General features: G+C 44.0%; 1 non-coding gene across 1 annotated transcript; it reads right to left on the bottom strand.

Annotated features, from left to right (window-relative positions):
- Nucleotides 1–925: 925 nt before the first annotated feature.
- On the bottom strand, nt 926–1,033 carry LOC122752222. The gene has a single exon (XR_006356010.1). It is a non-coding gene; the product is annotated as a U6 spliceosomal RNA (small nuclear RNA).
- Nucleotides 1,034–11,663: the final 10,630 nt, after the last annotated feature.

The following is an 11,663-nucleotide window of genomic DNA, read 5'->3' on the forward strand; positions in this document are numbered from 1 at the left end:
AAAATGGCCAAATGACCATCCTTTTATTAATTATTTGCTAGCTATAATTAATAAAATGATTAATTACCCAGAGATTATCTCTTAAACTTTTCATACATTATGTTATCATGTGTATTGGTACCCATTCACCAATAGTAAATTATTGCTTAAAACCCATTTTTGAGTCAGACTAAAGGGAAGCCAGGGTTGAGGTGAATGACATTTTGGTGGCCTTCTAGAAATAGTGTCTCATGGAAGAAGCCCCAATCCTAAGAGCCAGAGCGATATTAGCTAGGATTAGTGAAGTGGGGCACAACAGAGCTTGGAAGGGACTGGGAAGTGAGATTTGGATGGATGAGTCTCCCGATCCCTCTGCAGGAGTAGCTCTATCTTTCATTACAAGTCACCCCTGTCTCATTCCACTGGGCTCCCTGGGCACACGGCCATTACTCTCTGGGAGAGTTCAGTCATGTAGTGTAATATTACTGACCTATAGAATCTCAGAGCAGGCAGGAACCTCACTGGCCAGTTAGTGCAGCCATAATCTGAGCAAGAATCCCCTCTAGAGCCTGTCTGACAAGTGGGCATCAAGCTTCTGCCGAAGACCTTTAGTGAGGGGAAACTTACCATCAATCAATCAACAAGGATTTATGATGCACTTACTGTGTTCTGGGCACTGAGTTAAACCCTTGGGGGGGGGGTGGAATACAAAGACAAAAGCAAAATGGCTTCTGCCTTCATTGGACTGGCTCTGTGATTTTATTGGTATTGTGATCTCCTGGACAAGGAAACTTCCTCTATGAAGGAAAGTCAGCACATTTTCTGCAATTTACAGTCTTAGAGAGTTGCTTAAAACTCTGAGAGATTAAATGACTTAGCCACGAGAAATCAGAGGTGGGGCTTGAACCTAGGTTTTCCAGACCCCAAGGCCAACTCTCTACTTACTATACAATGATACTTCTTCACAAATTTGTGTGTCATCCTTGTGCATGGGGCCATATTAATCTTCTCTGTATCGTTCCAATTTTAGTATATGTGCTGATGAAGCGAGCATGACATGATACTTCTTGTAAATACATGCATGATATGTACAAAATTAATACAAAGTGGTTTTAGAAAGAAGTGCCACTGGGGCAACCACATGGATGGATGGATGGATGGATGGATGGATGGATGGATGGATGGGTAGATGGATGGATGGATAGACAGATAGATGGAGGGCTAGATGGCTAGATGGCTAAATGGATGGATGGATGGATGGATGGATGGATGGATGGATGGATGGATGGATGGATGGATGGGTAGATGGATGGATGGATAGACAGATAGATGGAGGGCTAGATGGCTAGATGGCTAAATGGATGGATGGATGGATGGATGGATGGATGGATGGATGGATGGATGGATGGATGGATGGATGGGTAGATGGATGGATGGATGGATAGACAGATAGATGGAGGGCTAGATGGCTAAATGGATGGATGGATGGATGGGTAGATGGCTAGATGGCTAAATGGATGGATGGATGGTTAGATAGACAGACAAATAGATGGGTAGATAGATGGACAAATGGCTGAATAGATGGATGGCTAGATACATAGATAGATGTATACATAGATGGATGGATGGATATATAGAGAGATAAATAGCACATTTATTAAGTGCCTACTATGTGTCAGATACCATACTATGTGCTGAGGATATACATATAAGCAAACAAGGTATTCCCTGCCCTCAAGGAGATTGAACTCAAATAGACGACACATAAAGGGGACCTGGAAATTAGTGTGTGTGTAGTAGCCTCAGGAGGAACAAGGCTTCTGTGGAAGCGACATCCAGAGAGTTAGTTCAGCTGGGAGTGACCAGGTAAGGCTTTGGTGTAGAGGGAAGAACTTGAGTTGACTTTTGAAGGAAACCAGGGATCCCAGAGGTATGAGGAGGGAGTGCCTGCTGAGGATGGAGGAAAGCTCATGCAAAAGCATGGAGAAAAGAGATGGCCTATGGTGTGTATGAACTAGTGAGAAGGCCAGGACGACTGGATTCTGGAACGTGAAGAAGGGGACAGTGGCTAAGAATATAAGACAGGAAGGAGTCACATTGAGATTTAAATGTCAAAGGGGCTCATCACGGACATGCTGAACTGGGAGGGAACTTAGAAGCCATCATGTTTTCCCCTCTTCATTTTTCAGAAGGAGATCCTGGGGCTCTAAAGGGGGAAGAGGATGTGCTTCAGGGCTCAGCCTTGACAGGAGTCCAGGTCTCCCGAATTCCAGCTCAGGGTTCCTTCTCTTCTATCATGCTGACTCTAGGCAGATGTTTTACTTAATAAATAAAGCATATGTGTCCTTCTCATCCTTCTTTCGTTTTGGGGGGAGAGCAAAGTGTCCTTTCCTTTGATCCCCAAGGGGAATGACATTTCCTGCTGTTTCTCAGCTGGTAACGAGGCCCAGGCATTGTTAGCCAGCTGGGACAACAGCTAAGCAGCCTATCTCTGAGAGGCTGATACACGGCTGTCAGGTTGGGCATTTTGTAAAAGGATTATGGATGGATGGGATTCTGGCCTGGGTGTCCCAAGAGCAGAGTTCTGGTCCTGGCTCCAATGTCATCAATGTGACCTTCAGTAAATGACCTGGGCTTCTCTGCCTGGAACAAGTCAGGGAATATGTCTCCTGAGAGAGTCGTGTGGTTGAGAGAATGCTGGACTTTGAGTCAGAAAGACCTAAGTTTTAGTCACTTATTAGTGGTGTGATCATGGACAAGTTATTTAACCTTCCTGAGGTGACTCTCTTAAGACTTAACTAGTAAATTATAGACAAGTTGCAATTAGTAGGGAGTTCTCATGTTACTGGGGCAGCTAGGTGGCTCAGTGGATAGAATGCCTGGCCTGGAGTCAGGAAGAATCATCTTCCTGAGTTCAAGTCTAGCCTCAAACAGTTACTAGCTGTTTGACTCTGGGCACGTCACTTAACCTTATGTGCCTCAGTTTCCTCATGTGTAAAATGACCTGGAGAAAGAATTGGCAAACCACTCCAGTATCTTTGCTAAGAAAACTCCAAATGGGATCATGAAGAGTTGGAAACAACTGAAAAATGACTGAACAAGAACTTCCATATCAGCAGAGTCTCTGATCCTTGACAAGATATAATGAAGACGGTATCCCAAGACCTTCTGGGGATGTTTTAAGATCAGTGGGAGGCCAGTCTGATGACAGTGTCTAGTCAGTCAGGAATAATAAACTAGGTCATCTACATCCTTTCAGGATGAATAAACCATGGAGGACTTGATACCTGGGGAGCAGTGACTCCTTCCTTGCAATCTCAGACATCATGGTCCAACCTTTCATTTCCCATAGGAATCCTGACAACATCCTTGGCAGGTGTTTGTACAACCTCTTCTTGAACACTTCTGGTAGTGGTGAGCTCATTACCTCCTGAGGCAATACTTTCTGTTTCTGGAGAGTCCTGATTATTAGAAAGGTCTTCCTTTTTTAAGTGCTTTATAAAATAATGGCTTGAGCCTAGGTCTTCTAGGCTCCAAGGTTATTTATACCAGGATACTTCTCCCAAGTATGTGTGTATAGTTACATACACACATGCATACACCCAAGTATATACATACATACACACACATAGACACACACCCAGTGAAATCAAGGCAGTTTTTGGAAAGGAGCTGAGATATGCTTCTCTTTCCTGACTTCTCCCTTATCTCCTCCTTCCCAGATAGATGCAGAGGAAGGCAAACCTGAGGAGGCAGACAGGTGCAGTGATTCTTAGAGGGGAGACCCAAGAGCTATGTGTTCCAGTCCTAAGTCAGTAGACAACTTTGAAGAACTCACTTCTGCTCTCTGGGAATGAGGTTCCTTATCTGTAAAGTGGGGGCAGAAAAAACGGAATTTCCTGTCTCGTGAGGATTTGTTATGAGACTCAGATGGAACAATGGATGGGGAAGTGCCTTTGTAAGGGCAAAGTCAGGCAAAACCATGGCGGAGACTGAGCTTCCTGAGGGCGGGGATTCTGTCTTTTTTGGGGTCCCTTTCTCTTTACTGTCACGGACAAATGTGCTCATTGCTCAGTGACTATTAATTCATTGAATGAATGAATGAAAATGGGCTTTCAGACCTAAGGAAATAGTAGCTTGGGCCCTTCCTATGTGCCATCTAAGCGAAAAAATGGATAGAGAGTTGGGCCTGGAGTTAGGAAGACCCAAGTTCAAATCCAGCCTCAGATACTTAATAGCTGTTTGAATACGGATAAATTAACTTAATCTCTACCTGCCTCAGTTTCTTCTCCTGTAAAATGGGGCTAATAACACCTACCTCCCAGGGTTATTGTGAGGATTTAAAAAATGAGATTAACATTTTTTTTAAATGAGATATTTATAAAGTAACTTGCAAACATTCAAGTGCTCTATAAGCGTTATGATTGTCAATACTATCATGTACCATTATGAAAGGCCCTTTGTGCTGGCCAAAGTCCAGTCCTAGACTGACTTATGTGAGATTTAAAATTGGATATTAGATCATAAATCTCCCCTCTTTAACCTTTTCCTTAATTTATCTCCCAGACTAGTAAATGGAAGAAGCTTCTGGTTTTCTAGTTAGAGCTTTTATTGTATGGTAGTTACCAGGTGATGTTGATTAGAGGGATAGGAAAGTAGAAATACAAAACAAATAGTCTTAAGTCTAAGCTTAGTCTATATTCCGTATAAAACTCACCAAAACCCAAGGCCACCTTTGGGGAGAGAGAGAGACCGTGTCAAGCGCGTGCTGCTGCTAACTGCGAGCCGGGCCGAGTCGAACTCCCGTCAGTGTCTGTCTGTGCAGCGCAGTCAGGAGACCAGCAGAGCAGGAAAAAGATCCCACTTCCATTCTCTCCTTGCCTTTTAAGCTTGCACCCGGGGAAGTGGAGTGCTAGCAGGCCGACTGGCGTGTGTAGCTCATGCCGTTGGTCTCCTCCCCGAAAGGGTGGTCCTTAAAGAAAAACTGGCGTCTCTCCATTATCACTAACCGACTGTTAAAACTTTTTACCACACTTAGAATTTGATAGAGAACTGGAGGATAAGGGGCCTTTGTCACTGACTTATTATGGATAGAAGTAAGTTGTCATAGACAAACCAGATGTATTGAGAAATGTGGGGGGTGGGGTGGGAAGGAGCATGAACTGGTCCTTCAGTGTGGCCTCCATAGAGATGTACACACTCAGAATCTCAGAGCTGAAAGTAAACAAATGTTTGTTAAATGCCTACTTTGTTTCAGGCACTTTGCAAAAAGTTGTGGATACAAAGAAAGGAAAAATCATCCCTGAGCTCAAGGATCTTGCATTTTGATGGGGGAAACATAAATAATTATGCTCGGACCAAGGCAATCAGCATTTTAAAGTGCCTGCTATACAGGGCAACTGGGTGGCACAGTGGATAGAGCACCAGGCCTGGTGTCAGGAAGACTCTTCTTCTTGAGTTCAAATCTGTCCTTAGACACTAGTGGTGTGACCCTAGGCAAGTCACTTAAACCTATTTACTTCTGTTTCCTTATCTGTCAGATGAGCTGGAGAAGGAAATGGCCAACCCCTCCAGTATTTCTGCCAAGAAGACTCCAAACAGGGTCACCATGAACAACATGAAATCGAAAACAACACAACAAGCACATTATGTACCAGGCACAGTGCTAGGAACACAAAGAAAGGCAAAACCAGTCTCTACTCGAAGGGAGCTCGAGGTCTAATGAGGGAGACAACAGGTAAACAACTGCATACAGACAGGTAATTGGAGCTGATCAGAGGGCAAACAGAGGGCAAAGGCTAGAATTAAGGAGGATTGGCAAAGGCTTCCTCTGGAAGATGGGACAAAGTAGATGGAATCTTGGAGGGGAGGTGCTAGCTGTGGAAGGACCCTCAGAGATAACCTAGTCTCACCTTTATTATACAGATGGGGAAACTGAGGCTCGACAAAGGGAGTGGAGTTAGACTCATCATCTTCCTCATCAATAATAGTTCATATTTCTGTGGCAATTTAAGGGTTAAATACTTTTCCTAAATAGCCTAGTGAGGCAGGTAGTATAAGTATTATGATCTCCATTTTGTAGATGGAAAAGAAGGCTCAGAAAAATTATATGACTTGTCAAGAGTCAAACAGCTATTGTCCGAGGCGAGATCCAACACTAGGTCTTTTCTCTCAGACTAATGTAATTTTCATTACAATGCAAAAAGACTCACAGACTATTAGAGCTTAGGGTTTGGAATGTCAGAGCTGGAAGGGACCTTAGAACATAGAAAGTCAGGTCTGGGAGGGGTCTTAGAACATGGAATGTCAGATCTGGGAGGGGCCTTAGAGAGCAGTCACTTTGTCCACTCCCTTCATTTTACAGATGAAGAACTGGTCGCCAGAGAGGTTAAAGACTTGCCCAAAGTCTCATTGAGTACAGCATTGAGTTATATTGGCAGAGGTGGCACTAGAATTCAGGTCTTCTGACTCCTAAATCTAGGTGTCTTCTCCTTTCCTTCACAGGACTTCAAGGAGTCTGCCTTAAGGGAGTACAGGGGAGGGTTGAATAGAGGTGTTTTGTGGGAGGGATGGGCTAGAGAGAATGGTCAGTGGGCTAAATGGTCTTGCCGTGTCTGGTGGGTATCATCGATGTACTCAGATTCTTATTAGTAGCTGCTGCTTCTCTTTAGGAGGGGCCATTGACAGCAAGGCAGGGGGCTTACAAGTTTGGGAGGGCCCTCTTCTGCCACCTTGCTTTATCCCCAGAGGATTCTCCTAAGCCTGTTCTTGTCTCTCTTCATTCCCACACCCACGCTGAAGAACAAAGCACTTTGCAGCCGACTGCTGCCTCTGTTTGCTGAGACAAGCGTTGTACATCTCAATTTTTATCTCATGAAAATGAAATAAAAATGGTGTAATAGATCCCAAAGAGACAATATTTAAGAGAGTGACTGACTCAACTCCATTGCTTTGAGGCTTTGCCCTCCCTTTCTCTCTCTCACTTTTCCCTCTTTTCCATCCTCCTCCTTTCTCGGTCTTCCTCCCTCCACTAGACTTGATGCCTGTGGAGATACAAGAATACCCCCTCTCCGAAGCCTTCAAAGTTCAGTCACAGCTTTTACATTAGGAAAAAACACACACAGAGATTCAAACTTCAGTGGAGAAAGACGGTTTGGGAAAGTCCTGGGTGTTTGTTGTCAACTCACTCCCCAGATGTCTTCATATTTCTCATTTGATGTTTTCTTTCTTGACTGAACTGAAAATCTTTTCCTTTTCAATTAGGGGAAATCCATTATTCAATCAATGTCATGGAAAGGAACTTGGTCTGGGATTTAGAAGTCCCGGGTTCTAGTGCTGCCTCTGTATTAATTTGTTGCATCTTTGGCTAAGTCATACCCTCACTCTGAGCCTCAGTGGACAAAATGATTCCCTAGGGTTTTTCCAGTCACATGAATTTAGAATTATTGGACTTAGCTCTGGAAGGGACCTTGGTGGTCATTTTGCCCAACTCCCTCATTTTACAGGTGAGGAAAAGGAGGCCCAGAGAGCTCATATGTTCAGGAGGCGACAGAACTAGGATTCAAAAAATCAGGTCTTTTGTAAATAAATCCAGTGCTTTTCCCACAAAGGCAGGCTGACTCAATTCCCTGCTAGGATGGCAGGGACCGACACTGGTGCTGGGCCAAAAGAAAGGTGGTTGTCATCTTTGGTCTCATTCTGCCATGCTGGGGCATCTGCTTTCCCTTCACAAAACCACACAAAAACAAGTGCATTCTCCTTCATGTCCCACTTCAGTTCTGGGAGTGGTCCAGACCTTCCTCCATTCCTAGTCTCCCTATGGAGACCATGATGTGAACTGACCAGAATCTCTCAAAACAGGTCATAATAGAACCTTGAGCTGAGAGAGAGCCATGGGCCTTGACAAAGAAAGAGCTTCTTAGATACAGAGAGTGAAAAAATTTCTGAGCTCTGCAAAGTACAACGATGGTCTTCCAGTACTCAGGGGTAGGAGTTAGAATCACAGACTCATGGAATGACTGTTAGAGTGGGAGGAGGCCTGTGAGAAATGGGTATTCTCTCTCTTATTTAATTTAATTTAATTTAATTATTGTAGTAGGATCAAGGTTTTTCCCTTTTCTGCTTCCTCATCCAGAAACCAACCAGTGTGGGAAGTCTCTCTTAAAGATTTATCCAGGACAAAAATCTAATCAAACAGCAAAAGAAATTCTAAGCTTGGGCTAATGGATGCATTCCTTTTTTTTTTTTTTTTTTTTTTGGTGGGCAATGAGGGTTAAGTGACCTGCCCAGGGTCACACAGCTAGTAAGTGTCAAGTGTCTGAGGCTGGATTTGAACTCAAGTCTTCCTGAATCCAAGGCCAGTGCTTTATCCACTGTGCCACCTAGTTGCCCCAATGGGTACATTACTGCTCATTGTGTTTGCTCAGACAGGTCTGGGAATTGTTGATTCTCCCTTTTGTCAGACATGTGATATGGAAACTGATAAGTCTCTTTGACCAAGATTTGAGTGATCCAAGTCGTATACCCCAAGACCTTCCTTGTAATATAGCCAAGCTTCTCATTGTAATATTTGTAATCTCATTAATTGTTAATAAATCAGAATTGATAGCCATGCCTCAGGAACGCCTCCTCTTCATAAGGCACATAAACTGTAAGCTCACTGCCATGAAGGGTCTTTGGCCTAAGAGATACATCCAAATAACCATTCTTTTATTAACAAACATGCTGACCTCATTGCTAAAATTACCCGGAAACCATTTCTCTCAAAATTCTTTAATCATCAAAGGTCACAAATATTATCCAGCTACTCATTGGTCACTGAGTTAGGAAAACCTGAGTTCAAATACTTTCTCAGATATATACCAGCTGTGTGACTCCAGGCAAGTCACTTAGTATTTCCCAGCCTCAGTTTCCTTATTTGTAAAATGAGGAGATGGGACTTAATGGTCTCTAACTTCCCTTTCAGTTCTAAGACAATGATCCTAAGAACTTAACTTTCCAACTAGTACAAGCTCCACAAAGCTGGAATGGCTACTTTGGGAAGCAGCATATTCCCCCCCCCCCCATTGGAGAGGTCTTTAAGCAGAGACTGGATGACCACATGTGAGGTGTGTTGTAGTAGGGAATCTTTTTCAGGTATAGGTGAGACTAATGTCTACCGAGGTCTCCTCCAACTTAAAAATTCTGTGACCAGATCCATTTCATAGATAAAGAAACTGAGGTCTAGAAGGGAAAGGAGTCTTGGATGTGGTCACATAGAAAAATGAATAGCAGAGCCTGGCTTTGAATCCAGATTTTCTGACTTCAAATCCAGTGGGCTTCCCAACTTGGAGGTGACTTTAGAAAACATCTAGTCCAATGTCTTCAGGTATTAGAGGAAGAGATTGAAGTCTGGCGGGAAGAGTCTGTCCAAGGTCACCTGACTAATAAGTAACAGCTCAAAGCACCAAACTCATCTTAGGCTTTATCAGTAGAGGGACGGTGTTGGTCTAGCCAACAAACATTTATTAAACTCCTTATATATGCCAGGCACTGTTTCCAGGATGAAGGAGATTTTGGCTCATGATTTCTATCTTTCTCTGCCATGGTAAGGCCACGTGTGGAAGGTTTCATCCCATTCTGGGTCCTTCATTTTGGGAAAGACTTTAACAAGTTAGAGCATATCTAGAAGAGGGTGTGCAAGGATAGAGACTTGGAGACCTTGTCATTAGTAGAAGTAACTGCGGATGTTTGATTTAGGGAAGACTAGATTTTGGAAGGATGCAATGAAAGCCTACCAGTATTGGAAGGGCTCTCATGCCGTAGAGGGATTAGATTTTTCTCTCCTTTCCCTTCTACCTCTTGAAATCTCTAGCATTCTTTAAGGCTCAGCTTAGGGGCCACCTCCTGCATAAGACCTTTTCCATTCTCCCCAGCCATTAGTGCCCTCTGCCCCACAATCTTGTGTGATTTTGCTTTTACTTATCTATGTATCTGTTTTATCCCCACCAACAGCAAACATCAATAGCCTGCCATATTACAGGTGCTGTGTTAAACACTGGGGATACAAAAATAAAGGCAGGAGGTAATCCTTTCTCTCCAGGAGTTCAGGGTCTAGTGTGGGAGACAACATACATCAATGATGGACAAACAAGCTCAGTATAAGATACCCTGGGGATAATCCAGAGGGAAGACACAGGTGTTAAGGAGGATCAGCAGGTGGGGTTTTAGCTGAGATTTGGAGGAAGCCAGGAGATCCAGGAGGCGGAGATAGGGAGGGAGAGCATTCCAGGCATGGAGGACAGCCAGGGAAAATGACTGACTGGGCTTGGGAGATGGAGGGTCTTGCTCGAGGGACAATAGGACTTGGAGGAGAACAAGGTGTAAAAAGACCGCAAAGGAAGGAACACCCAAGTAAGGAAGGGCTTTAAAAGCTAAACAGAGGATTGTATATTTGATTCTGGAAGTGACAGGGAGCCACTAGAGTTTGATGTGGTGACATGGGCCTAGAGTAGGTGCTTAATAATGAAGTGAATTGAATTCTGGGCATGGAGTCAGAAAGACCTGAGTTCAAATCCAGATTTACATATTTCCTAGCTGTGTGCCCATGGGCAAATCATTTAATCTCTGTTTGCCTCCATTTCCTCAAATAAGCACAATAGCGGAACTTGCCTTGAAGAGCTGTTGTGAGGATGAAATGAGATATTTGTAAAGTGCTTAGCACAGTGCCTGGCACATAGTAGACACTATATAAATGTATTTCCCTTCCCTCCCCTCCCCTCCCCTCCCCTTCCCTTCCTCCTGGCCCTCTCCTTTCTTCCCCTTCTCATTCCCCTCCCTTTTCCCTTCTCCTTCCCCTCCGTCTCCATCCCAGTCTCCTTCCTCTCCCCTTTCCCTTCCCTTCCCTGAATTGTTTGGCCCCAGAAATCAAAACTAGGAGCCAGGGTAGAAGTAACAAGGAGACTCTCTGTCAGGTGTTCTTAAGCTGGGTCCATGAACTTGTTTTTAAAAATACTTTGATAACTGAGTTTTAACATAATTGATTTCCTTTGTAACCCTATGTATTTATTGTATGCGTTTAAAAGCATCCCTCTGAGAAGGGGTTGATAGGTTTCACCAGACTGCCTGAGGGGTCCATGATGTACAAACTAGGTTAAGAAGCCCTGGTCTGCACAGTGAAAGAACTTTATATCAGTCAGAACTATGGGGAAATATCTAACAGTGTGGTCGGGCCCCTGATGGCTAGAAGCCTTTAAGATGAGGTTAGATGACCACATATTGAAATACTGGATTCCTTTTCAGATACAGATTGGGCCAGAGATAGCTAGGTTCCCTTCTAAGATTCTACAATTTTGCTCACCCTCCAATTTGCCCCTGCCTACCACCATCCATATTGTTGCTTGGATGCCTAAAGGCTTCTCCCATAGGTTCATCCCATCTAACATAGGTGGTGGCAAAGGGAAGTCTCCAGGGGCCAATGCTTGGGAGCAGGGGAGAGGGTGGTTTCTTCATAGGGCCAACTTCATGACAGGCAGAGAGAACTAATCTTGGAAAAGAGGAGACTCAGGCAAGGAGGGGATGGAGTGAGATGCTGGAGGAAGATTGGGAGGGATGCAGAACTGATTGGATTTTATTCCAGCCTTGGGCAGGTGCTAATTGCCTTGCCCCTGTTCCCATCCCTGGATCCTGGGGGTCCATCTCTCTTT

Source organism: Dromiciops gliroides, chromosome 3, assembly GCF_019393635.1.
Source record: "Dromiciops gliroides isolate mDroGli1 chromosome 3, mDroGli1.pri, whole genome shotgun sequence".
Taxonomy (NCBI): Eukaryota; Metazoa; Chordata; class Mammalia; order Microbiotheria; family Microbiotheriidae; genus Dromiciops; species Dromiciops gliroides.